At 39.5% G+C, this 22426-nt stretch overlaps 1 protein-coding gene across 37 annotated transcripts in view; it reads right to left on the bottom strand.

Annotated features, from left to right (window-relative positions):
• The window catches only part of BAZ2B (bromodomain adjacent to zinc finger domain 2B), a 456715-nt gene that overhangs the window by 165211 nt on the left and 269078 nt on the right, over positions 1–22426 (bottom strand). The window lies entirely within an intron of this gene.

Below are 22426 nucleotides of genomic sequence, written 5' to 3'. Positions count from 1 at the left end.
AGAGACAGAGAGAAAGGTCTTCCTTCTGTTGGTTCACTCCCCAAATGGCCGCCATGGCTGGCATGCTGCGCTGATCTGAAGCCAGGAGCCAGGTGCTTCTCCTGGTCTCCCATGCGGGTGCAGGGCCCAAGCACTTGGGCCATCCTCCACTGCCTTCCCGGGCCACAGCACAGAGCTGGACTGGAAGAGGGGCAACTGGGACAGAATCCAGCACCCCGATCAGGACTAGAACCTGGGGTGCTGGCGCCGCAGGCGGAGGATTAGCCAAGTGAGCCGCGGCACTGGCCACCTTTTATATATTTTTAAAACAAACTTAGAAGTCCATGTTATTCAGAAAGGTAAAATATGGAGTAGATACAAACAATAATTAATAATAGTGCTATTGTTTGAATATGGGTTGTTCCCATGAAAACTCATGTTGAGGCTAAATTCCTCAGAGTGACAGTGTTAGTAAATGGGACCTTTAAGAGGTGATGAAGTTGTTAAGATTGATTTATGCCTTTCTAAAAGGCCTGGCTGTCTCCCAAGAGTGCATGTAATAGGAGGCCATGTCCAATGCTTTCCTTTTCTACTTCCCAACCATGAGTTGATGAAGCTCACGGTCCTCATCAGACGCAGATGAACTTCCCTGCCTTCAGAACTATGAGCTAAATAAATCTCTTTTTTTATAAATCACCCAGCCTCAGGTATTCTATTTTATCAACAGAAAATAGACAAAGAAAAATACCAATTTATGAAATAAGTTTAGTGTTAAGTATATTATATTCTCTTATCCTAAGATTGCAGTTTTCTTACATCCAAAAAATTGTCAAATTTGAATATACAAATGTGTGTTGTCACAACTTTAGGGAAATTAACATGTTATGTTCTTATTCCTCCCAAATCATCTCATCATCTAATCACTTGCAACGTAATTCCCATAGTATCTTAACAAACCAAAAAACTACATTTGAATGTATAGCAGCTTGTTTTATAAATCCACAGTGATATACGTGCATGTCTTATGAGTACTAGAATTTCAGGATGGTGCTGTTACACAGTGGTAAAGCCACTGCCTGTGGTACTGGCATCCCATATGGGTGCCAGTTCTAGTCCAGTCTGTTCCACTTCTGAACCAACTCCTGCCAATGTGCCTGGGAAATCAGTGGAAGATGGTCCAAGCGCTTGGGCCCTTGCAGCCATGTGGGAAACCTGGAAGAAGTTCCTGACTCCTGGCTTCGGATCGGCTCAGCTCCAGCCATTTCAGTCATTTGGGGAATAAACCAGTGGATGGAAGATCTCTCCTCTGTCTCTCTGTCTCTGTTTCTCTGTAACTCTGTTTTTCAAATAAATAAATCTTAAAAAAATAAAATAGAAGAATCTGACCTGGCAATCCCCAATACAGTGAGTACTTCCACCCCACCTCAAAAAGGCAACGGGATGTCCACTAAAGTCAAGTTTGAACTATAATTTCAAAATCGCCTTAGTATCGCCTATTTATAATGACCAAACCACTTCTAAGCATTTTTATTTGCTTAGCAAATAAAACTTGTAAGAGTTACAGTGTTAATATTAAAAATCCAGAATAGGCTATTATGATTTTAATACTCTGTGGATGCACTAATGCCACAATTAAGCAAAGAAATCATGAAGTTTAAAAATGTTTTAAGGAGTACACAATCTATAGTGTACTGCTCATCTATAAGTGAACTTAAAAGCCACAGGTAAAATTTCACCATTTAAAAAACCCTAACTATGGAAAGATTTCTATTGACTTTTATAGCCAACTCATATAATGACTGTATATTTTCTATGAAAAAGTTGAATTTCATTTCAAAGTATTGACTAATTATAATAATGCAATATTAATGTTTTAATGTTTAAATGTTGCTTGAATCCATAAAGTATGTGGATAAATTTTCTCATAAGATTGATACATATGGGGATGCTAACTTTGGATTGGCACAAACTATCATCAGTAAGACCATTTCAATGAGTTTAACAATCATTTACAATTCAAAAACTTCTTTTCATATTCTGGCACTGCTGTCAATCACTTCCATAAACTATGGTGCAGCTATATTAAGTATGTATATATTCTCATAAAATCTCTTGCCTGTATCAAATTTCCTCACAGGAAAGGTACAGTTACTACTGATGGCTGCAAGTGAAACCGAGTCCCTGGATAGTACTTTGAATGCAAATGCTAGATATCATCAGGCTCCAGTCTCCCAGCCTCCTTCCCTTAGCTTAGAGTGCCCTTGCCCTGCCGTCTGAAAGCAAATCAACCACTACTAACATCAATTCACTGAACTGAGGGAATGGTGCAGCTGGCCCTACAAGGTTCTAGTCACTGGACTCATGAGGTCATTTGTTTCTCTAGTAGGTAACACCTTCATTGTCGGTATTGCTTTGAGGCGTTTCATTTTGTGGAATTTCAGCTAGAGAGAAGAAAATAACTATTACCTGCAGGGAGCCCCGGACTGACTGAAGCCCATAATATAAATTCCCTGAAGAACACAGTCCTCCTGATCAAATGAAGGCAACAAGCACCACTGACCACTAGGAACTTGAACAGGAACCCAACATGCATCTCTCAGCCCCAGTGTCAGTCCTAACAACTGTCGCTCCCTCACTTGCGGAGGAACGACCGGACCGGACGCTGTTTTCTTTCCCCGGTCCTTCCCCGATTTGCTGCCACTCCCCCACTTCCGCGGAGGAGCGCACCGGAAAGCTCTCCCACGGACTCTCTCAGGAGGCCCCGCATGTTGGCTCTCTCTCTCTTTTATAGTCCTCTCCCACCAATCCTTGCTCTGCTGCCCACGTGCTGAGCACGCTGCTTTCCTCCAAACAGGGGTTGGGTCAGGAATCAGCTAATTAACGAAGCAGCTGTGTAAGATTTGTTTACTCTCTCTCAGCACCATGTGGTGGGAGATCAGACGCATAGAGTTAGTTTCAGTCCACAGTCTCAGTACTTATATGTCTCCCGGCCGCCCCGCCATGTTGCGGGAGACGGACCCTGCTCCCCACAAGAACCTTCTTCCTTAACCCTCAGGGAGCCCAGGAATTAGGTAATACCTGCCCAGCTCCTTGCCCTGTACTGCAAGAAACACCTCCTTGCTTCCACCAACGCAATGCCAGTGACTAGCTCGCCACCTGATGGGTGAGCAGAACCAGTTTTAGGGGATCTGTGGCGACTCTTCCTACCAGTTTTAGAAGTTGTTCTGTGTCACACAGAACTAATGCTTAAAGGGCTGATTTTGGGTTAGCAACAATCACTAATGAACTCTGAGACATGTTACTGACTGATGGTAAGGTCCATGGCTAATAACCTTTCTCTATAAATTATTTTCATTGCCTTATTTCACTAAATCTAAAAGTGTATATTATGTACCTAGAAAGACTTTATACAAAAAGGGGGTATTTTTCTTTATAGCTGATAATCTCATTATCCCAAAAATAAATGTATTATTTTTAAAGTAGTGGAAGTATTTTTTAAATTTGCCTTTGTGCTCCACAGCAAAAATAATTTGGTGGCAAAAACAAGATAAGCACTTTAGCTGAGTACTGGTGTACAAGACCTCAAAAAATAATAATTATTACCATTTTTATAGTTTAATATGCTTTAAAGTTAAGGCATTTTTTGTTCATATAACTTTATTCAAAACTAAAGTAAGGAAAATCTGGATGGTGAAGTAAGTAGTCTCATATACATACTGCTCACTGGAGATTACTTTTCCTGAATAAGCAATCTGAAAGTAATTATTAAAAATTTCACCTATCTGTGTATATATATATACATATTACTTATATACATATATTATGTATATATGTATATATAATATATATTTATATATATGTACACACACACTTGGATCTTGTAATTCTACTTTTCAGAATCCACTGTGCAGAAATACAGTACCAGGAAGTAAGGAATTTCTTTGTTATAGCATCATTGACAAATAAAAATAAAGTTTTAACCTGTAATGAGAAAGAGTGGAACTACAGCTAGCAGTTTCAGTTGGGGACCTTATTTAGTTTCTGGAAAAGTAAATTTTCTATTTTTGGGTTCTTTTTGTTCACTTAAGTGAGAAAAGACTTTTAAAAAACACATGTGTATGCATGTAGCCATTTTACTTAGAAGTCCTATTATATGCATTATTATTCATTTATTATTCTATTTCAATTATGTTGATCCTAGATACATGTTGTTAGCCCGTATGATCTCCTAGGTAGGTGAATATTCTTGTATGCAAAGTACTGTTCTTTTCTAAACTGGCCCTAAGTTGTTGAGATTTTTTTCTTCATATTTTATTTGAGTTTCCTACTTCTAGTAAGCCAAAATATAGCCAACTTTTCCATGTTCATCATACACTTACTCTTTTTTATATCTTATAAAAATTTAATAAATCTAACCTATTCTAACCTTTGCTATTCCAGAAAGAAAATTGTTTGGGTTGCTATTGTGGCACAACTGGTAAAGCTGCTGCTTGCCACGCCAGCACTGGTAACACATACTAGAGTGCTGATTTGAGTACTGGCTGCTCTGCTTCTGAACTCAGCTTCCTGCTAATGTAACTGGGAAAAATCAAGAGACGGCCCAAGTAAATAGGCCCTGCACCAACATGGAAGACTAGGATAGAGGACCTGTATCTTGGCTTTTGCCTGGCACATCCCTGACTGTAGCAGCCATTTGAGGAGTGGACCAGCAGATAGAAAATGTCTCTCCCTCTCTCTAATATCCTACTTTTCGATTTAATAAAATATAAATAAACCTTTGAAAACAGCCTTATGCTTGAATTAATAAGGATTAGCTTTTCAAATGTCCTTTTTAAGTTAAATACTACTGCTGCCAGATTTTATTTATTATCATCTCTTGATGAAGTACACGCATAGTTCTGAAAGAAAACCTGGCCATCACCATGAAAGTTAAAAGGTAAGGCAATGTCTTTTGTGAACAATCCACAAAGCAATCCACAGGATGGTAAGAGAAGCATGTCAAAGTCTGAGGAGAAACAAAGTCTTTGCATAGTCTCAAAGTAGCTCCTCCAAAATATTTATTACATAAAAACTGGGGGAGGGAGGTTGGCATTGTGGTATAGCATGTCAAGCCACCCACAATACAAGCACAAGTTCAGGTTCTGACTGTTCCACTTCTGATCCAGATCCCTGCTAATGCACCTGGGAAAGCAGCAGTATATGACCCAAGTTCTTGGGCCTCTGCCACCCATGTGGGACACCCGGATGAAGCTCTTGGCTCCTGGCTTTGGCCTGGCCCTGCCTTTGTGGGCATTTGGGGAGTGAACCAGCTGATGGAAGAGCTCTCTCTTTCTGTCTCTCTGTAATTCTGCCTTTTAAATAAATAAATAAATCTTGAAATAAAAAAAACTTAAAAAATAAAAATAGGGAAGAATAACTCCATAGTGGACAAAGTACATTGACTATAAGGTAGCAGGTATTCTCTGATGCCCCAAGAAGGGCACAGAACTTCTGTGGAATTCTTCCTAATAAAAAATGACCTTAGTTGAACCATGATTTCATATAAATCCGAATCAAAAGACTAAATACAAGATAACTGACTGGTATTCATCAACAGTGTCAAACTCATGAGTGAAAAGGAATGACCAAGGAACTGCCATAGGGTGAAGACCAAGGAGACACAACTAAGTGTGATGTGACATGGGATCCTATGTTGGTTCTGGAAAAAAAAAAGTCATTAAAGAAAAAAACTGATGAAATAAATTTAAGGTCAGTAGTTCTGCTAATTGTATGATTGTGAATTTCCTGATTACTATAATTTCAATAAAGGTGCTTTGGTTATATAAATTATTAACATTAGGAGAAAAAATATTTAACTCTGTGGTTTCCATCTTTGTCTACAATTACTTCAAAAAAGTAAAAAAAGAAAAATCAGAGTCTGCCAATAGCAATACTCTCTCTCTCTCTCACTCTCTCTCTCTCTCTATATATATGCACTATATATATACTCTCTCTCCCTCTCTCTCTCTCTCTCTCTCTCTCTCTCTATATATATATATATATATACATATATATATGCACTGCGGCCAACAAGTGGAAATTGAAGCACGGAAGGAATGCAGATACATTAATATTGTGTCAGTGAGGTATATGATAATTGTGACTCTGGAAACTATGCAATTTCTCTGACTTTTCAGTTTCTTCATGAGAAATATGAATATATAATTGGGAAGATTAAATGAAATGAACTATGTAAGGTGCTGAGTACCTATCATTCAATAATTGTTAGTTTTTAAACTTTATTTATCCCTTTGCATTTTATTTGGAAGGCAGAGAGAAAGAGACAGACAGAAATCTTCAATCTGCTGCTTCTCTCTTCAAATGCCCACAACAGCCAGGGCCTAGGCCAGTCTGAAGCCAAGTTCTCAAACTCAATCTAGGTCTCCATCATGACTGGTAGAAACACAAGTACTTGAGCCATCACCTGCTGCCTCCCAGAGTGCATATTAGCAGGAAACTGGAATTGTAAGTGGAGCCAGTACTCAACTCCAGGAACTCCAAAATGGGACATGCGAGTCCCAAGCAGCATTTTAACCACTATTTCAACACTCACTCCAGTAACTGTTCTCAACATCTCTGTGTGTATTATCTAGTGTAGAGGGGGCAGCAAAAAACAAAACAAAGAAAAAAAAAGTATTTCTAGAGTTTTTGTGTTAAAATGAGCATTTATTTCAAAGTTATAATTATATGTTATATACAGATATCCTTGCCATGGCACTGTATTTTTATCCAGTTAGGTACAGTGCTAGGAACTAATATAGGAGCTGGTGCTGTAGCATAGTAGGTGAAACCTCCTTCTGTGGCGCCAACATCCCAGCTGCTCCACTTCCAATCCAGCTCACTGCTAATGGCCTCAGAAAGCAGCAAAAGACGCTCCAAGTGCTTGGACCCTTGCACCCACGTGAGAGACCCAGAAGAAACTCCTGGCTCCTGGCTCCAGGTCCGCCCAGCTCTGGCCAGTACAGCCATTTGGGGATTGGACCAGTGGATGGAAGACCTCTCTGTCTAGCTCTCCCTCTCTCTGTAACTCTGCCTCTCAAATAAATAAAGCAGATGGAAGGAAGGAAGGAAGGAAGGTAGGAAGGAAGGAAGGATGGATGAAGGAAGGAAGGGAGGGAGGGAAAGAAACTAATACAAATACCTCTGAATTGTACAGGTATCAACAAGGTGTGTTATCTTTTTTTTTTAAAGATTTATTTATTTATTGGAAAGGCAGAAGCACAAAGAAAGAAGCAGAGAGAGACAGAGAGAGAGAGAGAGACAGAGAAAGATACTAATTAATCTTTCATCCACTGCTTCACTCCCCAAATGGCTGCAATAGCTAGGGTGGGGCCGGGGCAAAGTCAGAAACCATGAGCTTCTTCTGGGTCTCCCACGTGAGTACATGGTCCAAGCACTTGGGCCATCTTCCACTGCTTTCCCAGGCACATTAGCAGGCCACTTGATGGGAAATAGAGCAGCTAGGACTAAAACTGGCACCCATATGAGATGCTGGCATTGCCAGCAGCAGCTTAACCAGCCATGCCACAATGCTGGCCCCAAGGTGTATTATCTTAAAACTTTCCAAATAAACTGTAAGTATAGAGAAAAATTAATTTTAATTTGACAAAATGTAATTTGGTACCCATATAGACTCCCCTCCCATAGAAGAATATCTAGCAGGTATATCTTTTAACTTAAGACCATTCGTGAGATTATAGCCTTTAATGTATAACTTCAGAAGTATTTTTTAAAGTTTATTCATTTATTTGAAAGAGTGATATGGAGAGACACAGAGCAAGAGATCTCTGAGTCACTGGGTAATTTCCCAAAAGCCCACAACAGAATGAGACAGGCCAGGTTGAAGCCAGGAGCCAAAAACTCCATCTGGTTCTCCCATGTGGGTGAGAAGGACCCAAGTACTGAAGCCATTACCTGCTGCCTGCCAGGAGCTGAAATGGAAGCAGAGGCAGGACTGAATCCCAAGCACTTGGATACGGGATGCAAGTGTCTCAAGCAGTGGCTTTGTCCACTGTACCAGAACCCTTGTCCCCATAATTCTTTCTTTAGAAAGCTAATCAGTTAGGATAAATGGACTATCATTGAAAATAAACACTATCGTGGAAAACAAACTTGTCATGAACAGTGAAACACAATGTGCAGAATAAAAGAGACTACAAATGCTTGATTCTTTATAGATCCTTCCCATGATCGAAAGCAGTGGTTTTCAACCAGGGAAAACTTTAAGACACCTTCCTACTTTTTCTACCAACGAATATTTGGGATACATTTTTGATTCTCACAACTGAGAGGGCACAAATTGAGTGGGTAAAGGTCAGGGATGTTGCTGAAAATGCTACAAAATATAGAAGAGCTCCCCAAAGAATTATCCAACCCAGCATGTTAGTAGTGCTAAGGATGAGAAACTCTGACTTAAAGTATCAAAAACTGCACTATTTAGAATTCATCTAACTTTCTTTTAAGAAGCAATTTTACATAACTATAATAGTTCGATGATTCAAGCCGATTCGGATGACCCAGGCCCACTCTAATAAATGATAAAATTATATTCAACATGTCTTTTATGTTATCACACCTCTATAAATCTTTAGATTTCACATTTTTTCCAAATTGCTTAAAACCACTAATGATATACACAATGAATGTACATCATAAAGCTCACTTGTACTGGGCAAAAAAACTTGCTATATTTACTAAAATAATATTTATCTATAACAATTATAAAAACAAAATTCAGAACTTATGAAAATGAAGAACACAATTTTTTCCTGCATCATGATTTCTTTGTACTACAAAAAGATTCAGTGATCAATTGTTAATGAAAATACTGCTCAAATTCATGTATATCAAATATTCCTTTCTTGTGTAATCATAGTTTATGAACACTGACAGCTGGCAGGTGTAAACCTGAACAGGTGCAAATAGAGAGGGCATGGCATGTTAACTAAGAAAGGTAAACATGATCAGCTCCCTGTCTTCCAGTTGCACTAATGTTTTAGTTTTTAAAGTACAGCTGTAGAATAGATCAAGATACTTCAATTCAGAAATTACATAAAACAATAGATATTACTTTCTGTGGAAGTTTAAAGCACTGAGTCCCTTCTCCTTATAAAGTAACTTCAATTGAAATATCCTAAATAGGAAGAGTAGATAGTAACTATCTTTCTTCTTTAGGTTGGGTAAAACAGTTCTAACAAAGGTCGTGTATAACTATTTATTTATATAACTTCCAGGTTGCTAAATATTTGGATATACAATAATTCAAGATACAAAGGAGCAAAACAAAAACAAATTTTCTGTTAAGGGGTCTTGGGGAATAGGTGAGGCAGAAAAACCTTATGAGCAGAGAAAATCATTCTCTGAATATAACATGTTAGCAGGAAAAGAATTCTATCTATATACTCTTTATTTACCATTATTTTCAGAAAGCTATTTCAAGAAATGAAGTATAGTATATTATGGCTTAAAACACAAATATATGAAGTGGACTGATATCCTTTGTCATGGGGCACATGTAACCACCACTGTAAACATTCAATTAATTACACCCTCCAACAGAGCTGTCTGGCTATCAGGTACTCTATGCTCTAAACAGTGATCTGGAGCAAGTCTCAGACTCCCCTACTCACTAGTTCTAGTTTCCTTACCAGTAAAATGATGGGACTGAATTAAACTAACTCCAAGTCCCTAACAGAGTTTTATGAACTTAGTGGTTAAAAAACAACCTCCTCAACAAAAAACAAACACAGCAACACACATATATACTCACAAATTCATACCACATTAACACATTTAACAACTTGACTCTATTTTCTTACTTATCCTTCCTTTCATTGGCTCGATTCTGTATCTAAATGTGTGTCATGCTAAATTATAGATTTCTGCTAAATCTTTTAAAGATTTACTCTTGTCTTATTTATACCTCAAGAGACCTGATGATGAGAAAACTATCCCAGAGTAAAGCATGGTTTTCATCCTGCTCAGTAAACAATCTATTCAGGGAGCTTCCTTTGCCATGAGAGATCTGTGGGGGCAGAGTTTATCCTACGACATGTGGAAAACACATACAAGAATATAAAGGGAAGATGTGAGCAAGATTTACCACCTATGAATTCAATACTGACTAGACTCAGACATTTCTAACAAGGATACAAAGGTTATAAAGACCAAAAAAGAAAGTCAATGTGGGATTAACCGATTCTTTCATCTACAAATGCAAGGAACTCCAAAGAACAGGGAAAGGAGCTGAAGTTTGCTTAACTAAGAAAAACAATTAAAACTGAATCTGGAAAACAACTGAGGCCAACACAAAAGAGGCTGAACAACAACAACAACAACAAAAACAAAAACAAAAAAACAATGAATCAAACAGAAACTACAGTACTCTGTAAAATACACATGCATATCAGAAGCCCAGGAAACAAAGACCCTAACCACTAAGTGTCTCAGCACCAAAATAAAAACTCCCTTTAATGTGGAGGAAGAAGAACTTATACAATAGGGAAAAACAACATATTTCTTTTGTAAGTGTGTATATATATATATATGTATATGTATACACACACACATATATATATATGTAAATTTATTTGAGAAGCAGAGAGATGAGAGAAAAAAGAGGGAAGGAGAGAAGGAAGGATGGAGAGAGACAGGGATGGGGCCAGAGAGAGGGAGAGAGGGAGGGGGAGAAGAAGAGAGGGAGAGGGAGAGAGAGGGGAGAGAGAGAGAGAAATCTCATCCTCTTTCACTGGTTCATTTCCCAAATGCCTTCAATGGCTTGGGCTGGGCCAGACTGAAACCAGAAGCTGCAACTCAATCCAGGTCTGCCTTGTGGGTGGTAGTAACCCAACCACTTGAGCCACCATCATCGGCTCCCTACCAGGATGTACAACAGCAGGAAGCAGGAACTGACAGCAGAGCCAGGACTTGAACCCAGGCACTCAGAGGTGCTATGCACAAGTCTCAAGGTGTCTTCACCATTAGGCCAAACACCTGCCACATGATATATTTCTTAAAGAACAAAGTGAGGCTGAGAGGTAGTAAATACAATGCAAAGAAAGAAACCACTTTGTTTTGATCACGCTAATATTATGTTTGTCTTTCTAATGTTGCCACTTTCCTCCTCAAATGTTTTCAAAAGAGTTTATCTTGGACATACATTCACACATCTTCTTAAAGATACATTTCAAGGATACTTATTAAAACAGTAATTGCAAAAGACTTTTAAAAATGTACATTTCCATCAACAAGGAATCATTAAATTAGATTTTTAAATCTTTATATTACCATGCAGCTATTTAACAAGAACGAGGTAGATGCATCTGAGCTAAGGTGCAAAATGAATGAACAAGGTAGGGAAGAATATACAGTGAGCTCTAATTTGTGATAAATACAAAACAGGAGAGGATACATTCTTATGTCTGTATGTGCATATAATATTTCTAGGTGGGGTGGGTGCTGTGGCATAGCAGGTGAAGCCACCACCTGTGATGCTGGCATTCCAAATGGTCACCAGGTCGAGACCCAGCTGCTCTATTTCTGACTCAGCTCTTTGCTGATAGCCTGGGAAAGCAGCTGAAGATGGCCCAAGTGCTTGGGACCCTGCACCCACATAAGAGACCCAGAAGAAGCTCCTGGCTCCTGCCTTTGGCCTGGCATACACCCCATTGCTGCCATTTGGGGAGTGAACTAGTGGATGGAAGATCTCTCTCTCCTTCTCTCTAACTCTGCCTCTCACATAAATAAAAAATAAATCTTTTAAAAAAGAGTATTTCTAGGAGAAATCCATACAAGGAACCAGTAACTGAATATAATTCTAGGCAAAGGGACTGGGGAATTAAGATCCTGGGATGGGAGAATTCTTTTTCACTGGGTATCTTTTGGTATCACCTGGGCATTTTACCCTATGCTTGCCCTAATGATAATTAAATCAGTAAAAGAAAAAGGGTTGTAAATGCCTGTTACTGCTTGAAATTACCTTTCAGAATGCTCCAAAGAGTTTCAGGGTACTTGTAAGTACCTGGGAATAGATGCTCTGGCTCTGGCCCCCATGCTACCTGTTTCCATCAAAGGTCTTCTTTAACATGTTTTGTTTGTTGGGATTCAATGTATGATTTTGTTTGAAGAAAGAGCCCCACTACTATAAAATAAGCTTGCACAGCATTGGGCTAATGGATATCTGTCTTGTTCCAGCTCATAATAACATGGCCATCTGTCCAAATCTATTTACTGTGACTTCAACATCTGAGTCCTCAGCTTCAAGGAGGCATTTTCATTGTTCCCTGGTCTAATTTCAAACCATTGTATAATGTATCTTTGAATTACATCTTATTCCCTCATGGAGGACATCTTCCTAATGCTGCATCCCAAATACCCAGACTGAGACTAGTTGAGTCAATGACCTATGTGGGGAGGTTGTAAGTGATGCATCTCATTATCTGTGTACTATTCCTTTTCAATATCCCCGTGATGCTCAGTTCTCTCTATTGTTTGTTTCTTTAAAAGAGGAGAGCAAAAGAATAAGAATGAGATAACTGTAGAATAAGCACTGACATTAATTATGAGGAATCTACTAGTGGGGGTGGTGGCTAACCAAGTAACGAACTTCAAACACTGTAGAAAGACAATTTTCTGCCTCTTAAAATCTAAAAGCTAATGGCACATATCCATCCTTTTCTTCCTTCCTGCTAAAATGGAGGAGGTATATTCCTTCATTCCCTCAACTTATCTTTTCAAAGCTTGTAAGGGACCTTTTCCATTGGTCATTGTCTTTCTTTTCTGCATCTCTACGCTACTAGATCCTTTTGGTCATCCCTAATCTTGAAAGACAACAACAAAATTCCTTTTTTGATTACTCATTCCAATTTAGCTGTCTCATTTTCAATTAAGATTCTTAAAACTAATTACATATAGAGTTTCTACTTTTCTACCATCCTTTCACAATTTCATTCACTCAAGTCTGGCTCTCTAAATTTAATTCCCTAACATGGCACCATGTGACTTTAGTGCTGGGATCCCACTGCCATAATGAGGCCCAAAAATTAAGCAAAATCATATTGAATGAGTCTCCAGTCCTGTATGAAAAGAATGCAGAATTCAACCAGGAGATAAATAGAATTGTTATAACTTGGCAACAATTTGATCAGGAGAGTACAAAATCGGCAGCAATTCAATTGGGAGATTACAAGCACAAATCAGATAGAAAATTTTATGTAACTGTATCTTTAATCTTGGAAAAAAACCCACAAAACTAACCCCATATGTCAATGTGTGAATCTCCTATAGGAGGATGTATTAGCAGGAGTATATTTACTCTCCTGACCCACCACATCCAATCCATCACCAGTTTGTCTCAATTTCACTTACATCATAAATCTTAAATTGATCCACTGTCTCCATCTCCATAGCCACCACCCTGATCTATTTCTTTCACAGTTTTCTCAAGAGCAAGGGTTCAGCAAACAATGTGCTATAGTCAGGGTGCCTATTTTTGTAAATCAAGTGTTACTGGCTACTGCTGTGATCACTTTTGTACAATGGCAGAGTTGAGCAGTTGTTGCAGAGCCTAAAATATTATCTCATCCCTTAAGAAAAAGTTTGGGCCGGCGCCGTGGCTCACTTGGCTAATCCTTCGCCTGCGGCGCCTGCACCCAGGGTTCTAGTCCCGGTTGGGGCACCGGGTACTAGTCCTGGTTGCTCCTCTTCCAGTCCAGCTCTCTGCTGTGGCCCAGGAGGGCAGCGGAGGATGGCCCAGGTGCTTGGGCCCCTGTACCTGCATGGAAGACTGGGAGGAAGTACCCAGCTCCTGGCTTCGGATCGGTGCAGCGCTGGCTGTAGCGGCCATTGGGGGAGTGAACTAACAGAAGGAAGACTTTTCTCTCTGTCTCTCTCTCTCACTGTCTATAACTCTCTTTCTGTCTCTCTCACTGTCTAACTCTGCCTGGCAAAAAAAAAAAAAAAAAAAGGAAAGAAAAAAAAAGTTTGATGGCTCCTGCTCTGGAGCCTAAACCACCAAGATTCCTAACTGATCTTGTTTACAAACTTGCCCATGTACTCCCATTCTCCCAACTAAAATCCATTCTTCGCAGAGTAATCACTTTTGAAAATACAAACTAAACAATGGCCTTTTTTTTTGCTTAACTTCAATAATATTGTGATTACACTAAAAATAAAATATAAAAATCACAGACAGGCTCCCCAGATTCCTTCCATCTACCTCTTTAGCATTACATGTGTATGTGCTTTTATAATAGCTCAATAATTTCAGCCAAATGGGATAAATACAATACATATTTCATGGTCAAGACTGGGGCTGGTGCTGTGGCTCACTTGGTTAATCCTCCGCCTGTGGCGCCGGCATCTCATATGGGTTCTAGTTCCAGTTGCTCCTCTTCCGGTGCAGCTCTCTGCTGTGGCCCTGGAGGGCAGTGGAGGATGGCCAAGACCAGGAAGAAGCACCTGGCTCCTGGCTTCAGATCGGCGCAGCGCTGGCCGTAGCGGCCCTTTGGGGAGTGAACCAACAGAGGGAAGACTTTTCTCTCTTTCCCTCTCTCTCCCTCTCTATAACTCTACCTGTCAAATAAATTAAAAAAAAAAAAAAAAAGAAAGAAAAAGACGACTATGACTGGGGCTGGTGTCAGGGGACACAGTTAAATCACCATCCTCAAAGCCAGCATCCCAAATCAGCAATGGTTCAAGTCCCAACTATTTCGCTTTCAATCCAGCCCCCTGTAGCACAAGATGGCCCAAATACTTAGGTCCCTGCCACACATGTAGGAAACCTGGATGGAGTTCCAGGCTCCTGGCTTTGGTCTGGCCCAGACTCAGTTGCTGAGACCATTTGGGGAGTGAACAATGGGATGGAAGATCAATCTCTCTCTCTCCCTTCCTTCTCTCTCTATAACTCTGCCTTTCAAGTAAATAAAAAAATAAATCTTTAAAAAACAAATTTGAAACCAAGAAATGATAGAAATTAAAAGACTATGACTGTTTTCCTTGCTATTCTTATCAATAGGTTCTGAGAAAAATTGATTAAGTAAAATATAAATTGAAGGTTAAGAAAAGCAAGATGCTGTTATCATTCTGAATTTTTGTGTATATATATATATTTAATAATTTGGAAAGAATCAAATTATACATATCAAATTTTTGGTCAAACAATTTTAGTGAAATTGTTTAATTCTATGGGAGACAAGATAAAATTGATAATGTAATAGATATATTGAAAAACATGACAACTGAAATCACTTCAATGTTAGACCCAAAAGTACCACAATAAAAGATTGAGGAAACCACTGAAAAGAAATATCATCATTACTACACCATATATTGAGAGCCTAATTTTTTTATACCAGGAATTACACTATGCATTTTCATTTAATTAATTTAATTATATTAAGTAAACTCCAACTCTAAATATAAGTATTAATAATACATTTCACAAATGAGGAAACACAGACCTAGAAAGACTAAGTAACTTGCCATACCCAAATGGTGTTAAGTATCAGAGACAGAAGTTTGACCTAACTCTATCCCTTTAAAAAATCATTTTGTTATGAGGTGCATGTTTGACCTAGTGGTTAGGATATTGGCTGACACACCTGTGTCCCACGTCAGTGCCCAGGTCCAATTCTGTACTCTGGTTCCTGATTCTAGCTTCCCACAAATACATACCCTGGGAGGCAGTGGCGATAACTCAAAGTAATTGGATTCCTGCCAGTAATGTGGGAGACCTGGATTGTGTTTCCAGTTCCCAGGTTTAACATGGCCCAGCCCTGGCCACTGCGATCATTTGGGGAGTAATGCAATTGGGGGTGTTCTCTGTCTCTCTCTTCTCAGCACTGTGAACAATTAAATTGTGATACAAAGTAAGTTTTAATAAAAAAAATAAGAAAAAATGAAGAAAAAGGTGAATGTTTTCTTGATAAAAACAAAAGACCAAATAAAGACTGTTTAGACTTAGGGACTTTTGGCTGTGTTTCCAATCCAACACCCTGCTAATGTGCCTGGGAAGGCAGTGGAAGATGGCCCAAGTACTTAGGCTCCTGCCACTGATGTGGGAGACCCAGATAGCATTCCAGCAGCCTAGCTTCAGCCCATCCCAATCCTAGCCACTGTGTCCATTTGGGGAATGAACTAGCATATAGACGATCTCTCTATGTCTCCCTCTCTCTCTCTGTCACTCTGGCTTTCAAATAAAATAAATAAGTTATGAAAAAAAAAAAAACTAAGAGGGCTAATGGCACATCCAAATCTGAGAATTTCTATAACCAAAAAATAGGATGGTTAAATACACTAAAATATTTATTTAAGTGAATAGTAATAATATCTAACACAAGAAATAAATCCATGGTATAATGTGAAGGGGGAAAGGCATTGTTAACAATAATTATTTCAGAATAGTGAAATTATGAATGGCTTCCATTTCTTCCTGTGCTTTTCAGTCTATTCCAATTTCCCACATTAGTAACTACTATACAAAAATTAAAACACCTGTTTTCTATTTTTTAAGGGAAAGAAATGACCTTAAAATGTAAATCTGGCATAGGACAAATTCTTGATCACAGGTGATCAGCAACATAATGAGCTCTTTTCTAGATGTGAAATCTGTCCTTGTTAGGGACCTTAAGAAGATGACTCACACTTGATCATTTGTCTGGTCCAAAAGGAGATGAAGTGGTCACAAACTTTGGAGCTTCATTTTCAGTTATCATTAACCAAATAACTCACAGAATTACAAAAGATATTAAAAAGAAATAATTTTTCAGTAAGGAATCACATATTTTGAGAAACAAACTATTAGTGTTGTTGGCTGATTAGATTATGTTTGCTAACTAAAAGGTAATTTCAAATCATATAGCCAATTTCCATTTTCATTTATACTGTTCTCCTAATAATGAATGTATATCTTATTATATGACAGATTCTTATTTCTTGTTGCCAAATATAAAACATAAGTGAGTTGCTGACTATTTAAGCTATCATGAACATACTTGAAACAAATGGAAAAACAGTTTCAGGAGTACGAGAGAAGTTAGTTATAACTACGACTCAATGGCAATTTTAGAATTGAAAAATGCAATAAGCCAAATTTTAAAACTCACTGATGTACTCAATAGTAAAATGAAGATGACACAGAAAAGAGCCAATGAACTTGAAACTAGAGCAACAGCAATTATCCTTTCCTAACAATAGAGAGAACAGACATTGAAAAATAATTAATAATACCTCAGGGACCTTTGGGACAATAACATAAGATCTAATGTTTAAGAACAGACTCTTTTTGTTGTTGTTAATGCTTTCCCCCCTACCAAAGAAACCTTTTATTTAAGGAATACAAACTCCACGCATTTCATAAGTACAACTTTAGGAATATGGTGATTCTTCTCACCACACCCACCCTCCCACTGCTTCTTCTCCTCCCTCTCCCCTTCCCAGTCCCATTCCTAAGATCCATTTTCGATTATTTTATACACAGAAGACCAACACTATACTAAGTAAAGGGTTCAATAATCTGCACAAAAATTAAAACAAAAACTTCCTCAATAGTCGAGACAAAAGCTAAGAACAGACTCTTAAGGAAAGGATTAAAGGTATACTAAAACATCATTTTTGGTAAAAGACAAAAAAAAAACCTAAAGATTCAAGAACCTAGGTTTGGGGCCGGTGTCGTGGCTCACTTGGTTAATCCTCCACCTGCGGCACCGGCATCCCATATGGACGGCATCCCATATGGTCCTCTTCCGATCCAGCTCTCTGCTGTGGCCTGGAAAAGCAGTAGAAGTTGGCCCAAAGCCTTGGGCCCCTGCACCCACATGGGAGACCAGAAGGAAGCACCTGGCTCCTGGCTTTGGATCTGCGCAGCTCCAGCCTTTGCGGCCCTTTGAGGAGTGAACCGACAGATGGAAGACCTTTCTCTCTTTCTCTCCCTCTGTCTGTAACTACCTCTCAAATAAATACATAAAATCTTTAAAAAAAAAGAACCTAGGCTTATCCAAAAGAAAAACATTCTATTCAACACTGAACAATTTTCAACTTAATACAATGCTTTCATAAAAGGCATTCAAGTTTCTTTTTTTTAAAAGATTTATTTATTTGAAAGTCACAGTTACAGAGAGAGGGAGGGACACACACACACACACACACACACCACAGATCTTCCATCCATTGGTTTATTTCCTAGATGATGAGATGGTCAAGCCTGAGCTGGGAGGAAGCCAGGAGCCAGGAGCTTCTTCAGGTCTCCCACGTGGGTGGCAGAAGCCAAATCTTAGTCTTACTGTTTCATACTAATTCCTATAAGACTACAAAATCACAAAGACATTTTGAAGATTTTTTTTTTTTTTTTTTTGACAGGCAGAGTGGATAGTGAGAGAGAGAGACAGAGAGAAAGGTCTTCCTTTGCCGTTGGTTCACCCTCCAATGGCCGCCGCGGCAGGCGCGCTGCGGCCGGCGCACCGCACTGATCCGATGGCAGGAGCCAGGAGCCAGGTGCTTTTCCTGGTCTCCCATGGGGTGCAGGGCCCAAGCACCTGGGCCATCCTCCACTGCACTCCCTGGCCACAGCAGAGAGCTGGCCTGGAAGAGGAGCAACCGGGACAGAATCCGGCGCCCCGACTGGGACTAGAACCCGGTGTGCCGGCGCCGCTAGGCGGAGGATTAGCCTAGTGAGCCGCAGCGCCGGCTGTCATTTTGAAGATTTTAAACCTGGTGTTGATCACTGTCACATTTAACACATTAAACCATGCTTTGGCCACCTCATTGCTAACCTCTGGAGCTCCAGCATGCATTCCTGATTGACTTCCATTTTTCTTAGGTCTCCATAAATGAAGGGAAACTGGCAAATGCACTTAAATTATTGCATTCTGTATTATTATGAATGTGAATGAATCTGCATAACAATTTGCTATGGGAATATAAATCATGTTTGTATTTTTCCACAGAGTCTTAGTGGATTATTGTGCCCCAAACAGTTGCTAATTAAATATCTGTTCAATAAATGTAAATAAGTATTAATTATTTACATGCCTTAACTTACTAATATATTTTAAAATAAAGATATGGAATACAGGAAAAAGAGCAATATTCTATTAAGTTTTTAAATCCCAATATTGGAACTAGTATTCTATCAAATCTATTCCAAAATAATCACAGATATTGGGATAGATATTTGGCATAGTAGTTAAGATGCCATTTAAGATGCCTGCATCCCATACTGGAGTACCTGGGTTCAAGTCCTGACTTTGTTTCTGATTCCAGTTTTGTCCTATTGCACCCTAGGTGGCAGCCATCAATGGCTGCCTGCTGGTGGCTCAAGTAGTTGAGTTCCTGCCTCCCACACGGATATCTATTGGGTTCCTGTCTCAGGACTTCAGCCCAGTCCAGCCCTGGCTGTTTACTCGCACTTGGGAAGTGAACCAGAGAATGGAAGCACTCTGTCTCACTCTCTCTCCCTCCTTCCTCATTAATAATAATCTGAAAGTCACAGGTATAATTCAAAAAACAGAATTCTATAAAATACTTGAATTTCATTTTCTAACAACAGAGGTCAGACTCACATTTTCAAGTCAAACTCAAAAACCATAGGATTTTTATTGAATCATATAATTTTTTTTTTTTCCGATGGCAGGAGCCAGGTACTTATCCTGGTCTCCCATGGGGTGCAGGGCCCAAGCACTTGGGCCATCCTCCACTGCACTCCTGGGCCACAGCAGAGAGCTGGCCTGGAAGAGGGGCAACCGGGACAGAATCCGGCGCCCTGACCGGGACTAGAACCCGGTGTGCCGGCGCCGCTAGGTGGAGGATTAGCCTAGTGAGCCATGGCACCGGCCCTGAATCATATAAATTTTTACATCTGCATTGTCTGCTTATAACTTGCTAAAAATCTCAGTTTGTGTACCAAAAATCTCAGTTCCTGACACTTTGGCATTCATCATAGAACCACTATGTAATTTATGACACAATACAGGACCAGTAGCCTCAGAATAACAATTTCAACACAAACCCAACAACAGGGATGCTGAAAACACAGACCTCAGGTCCTGAAAATGTAGTTCACTAGGGCTAGATGGTCAAACTACAGTATTTAAAAGCACTTTAGAGGCCAACGCTGAGGTGCAGGGGTTAATGCCCTGGCATTCAGTGCCGCAATCCCGAATGGGTGCTGGTTCAAGTCTCGGCTGCTCCACTTCCCATCCGGCTCCCTGCTAATGCACCTGGGAAAGCAGTGGAGGATGGTTCAAGTCCTTGGTCCCCTGCACCCATGTGCAAGACCAGGAAGAAGCTCCTGGCTCCTGGCTCCTGGCTCCTGGCTTCAGATCAGCTCAGCTTTGCCCGTTGCGGCCATGTGGGGAGTGAAGCAGCAGATGGAAGATCTCTCTCTCTCTCTCTCTCTCTCTCTCTCTACCTTTCTCTGTAACTCTGTCTTTCAAATAAATAAAATAAATCTTTTTTTAAAATGTCACTTTAAAAAGTTCTTTTCTCTGTAGAGTTATATGTTCAACAAGTTATAAAATCAGGGCTAGGCATGACATTCAGTCCAATGATTAAAGACAGTATTCAGTTAGACAACAAGCAATTTTGATAAACCAAAATTCACTATATCAAAAGCAATATCTAAATCAGTACTGTCAAATAGCCATTAACCATATACAGAAAATTAAATTTAAACAAATTAAAGTTGAATGGCAGTGGGCATTTGAAGCAGCGGTTTAAGACATGGCTTGGGATGCAGTATCTCATATCAGAGGGAGTGCCTGGGTTTGAGTCCTGCCTGAACTGCTGATGCTAGCTTCCTGTTGACGTGCACTCTGGGAGGCAGAAGGTGACAGCTCAAGCAATAGGGTCCCTGCCACCCATGTGCAAGGCTTATATCGGTGCCCCCAATTCAGATTGGCTAAGCCCCAGATGCTGAGGGTATTTGAGGAGTAAACCAGCAGACAGAAGATTTTTCTCTGTATCTCTGCCTTTTAAATAAAATGAAAATAATTAAAAAATTTTTTTAAACCGAATAAAATTTAATAGTCACACTAACCATATTTCAAGCATTAAATATCTTTATGCTATCATTACATAAAGTTGTACTGTATAGTGCTGATCTAAATAATACTCTTCCCTCAGATATTGAAATATTCTTACTTACTATGGAAGCCTATTTCATATTGAGTAAATAAATTATTAAAACTGTGAAAGCATGAGATGATGGCTTTAGGGCAGATACTACCTACCATGTTAAAGTTTTCTTGAGGAAGGTTGATGTGCAAGAAGTTATATGAGTTGGTAGAAATTTAAATTATTTTCATGCCATCAGTTTTTTTTTCAGAATCTATTTACCAAACCAAAATACTGGGAATTTCATTAAAATCAATTTGAGGTTAACAGAGGTAGAGTTTAGCTTATTTATAAAGTATCCACTTAAAAAGCTTTACTCAGAAAATAATGTCAAATAACTCTCATTACATCTTTCATTATTTCACAAACAATTCCACCAAAATATCCCTAACACAAAAGACAAGAGTTTTATTCGATCTGCAATGTTATAGGTTCAGTTACTATTGCAGAAGAGGCCATAAACATAAACATATACCTGCTGTAATTTCTCAATGTATTTAACTAGAAAGAAAAAAAAAAGATGGCACCAGAGAAAAAGGGTAGAAATAGGCCACAGGCAGTCAAAGCCAAAATTAACATTTGGGATTGCATCAAATTGAGAAGCTTCTGGGCAGGAGCCGTAGCTCACTAGGCTAATCCTCCGCTTTGCGGCGCCGGCACACCGGGTTCTAGTCCCGGTCAGGGCGCCGGATTCTGTCCCGGTTGCCCCTCTTCCAGGCCAGCTCTCTGCTGTGGCCCAGGAGTGCAGTGGAGGATGGCCCAAGTGCTTGGGCCCTGCACCCCATGGGAGACCAGGAAAAGCACCTGGCTCCTGCCATCGGATCAGTGTGGTGTGTCGGCCGCAGCGCGCTAGCCGCGGCGGCCATTGGAGGGTGAACCAACGGCAAAGGAAGACCTTCCTCTCTGTCTCTCTCTCTCACTGTCCAGTCTGCCTGTCAAAAAAAAAAAAAAAAAAAAAGGAGAAGCTTCTGTACTGCAAAAGAAACAGTCAGGAAAGGAAGAGGCAACCAACAGAATGGGAAAAAATATTTGCAAACTATGCAACAGATAAAGGGTTAATAACCAGAATCTACAAAGAAATCAAGAAACTCCACAACATCAAAACAAACAACCCACTTAAGAGATGGACCAAGGACCTCAATAGACATTTTTCAAAAGAGGAAATCCAAATGGCCAACAGACACATGAAAAAATGTTCAAGATCACCAGCAATCAGGAAAATGCAAATCAAAACCACAATGAGGTTTCACCTCACCCCAGTTAGAATGGCTCACATGCAGAAATCTACCAACAATAGATG

The sequence above is a fragment of the Oryctolagus cuniculus genome, chromosome 3 (genome assembly GCF_964237555.1).
Source record: "Oryctolagus cuniculus chromosome 3, mOryCun1.1, whole genome shotgun sequence".
In the NCBI taxonomy this organism is placed as follows: domain Eukaryota; kingdom Metazoa; phylum Chordata; class Mammalia; order Lagomorpha; family Leporidae; genus Oryctolagus; species Oryctolagus cuniculus.
Note: the sequence above shows the minus strand (reverse complement) of the source record. Positions and strands in the feature narration are given on the sequence as shown.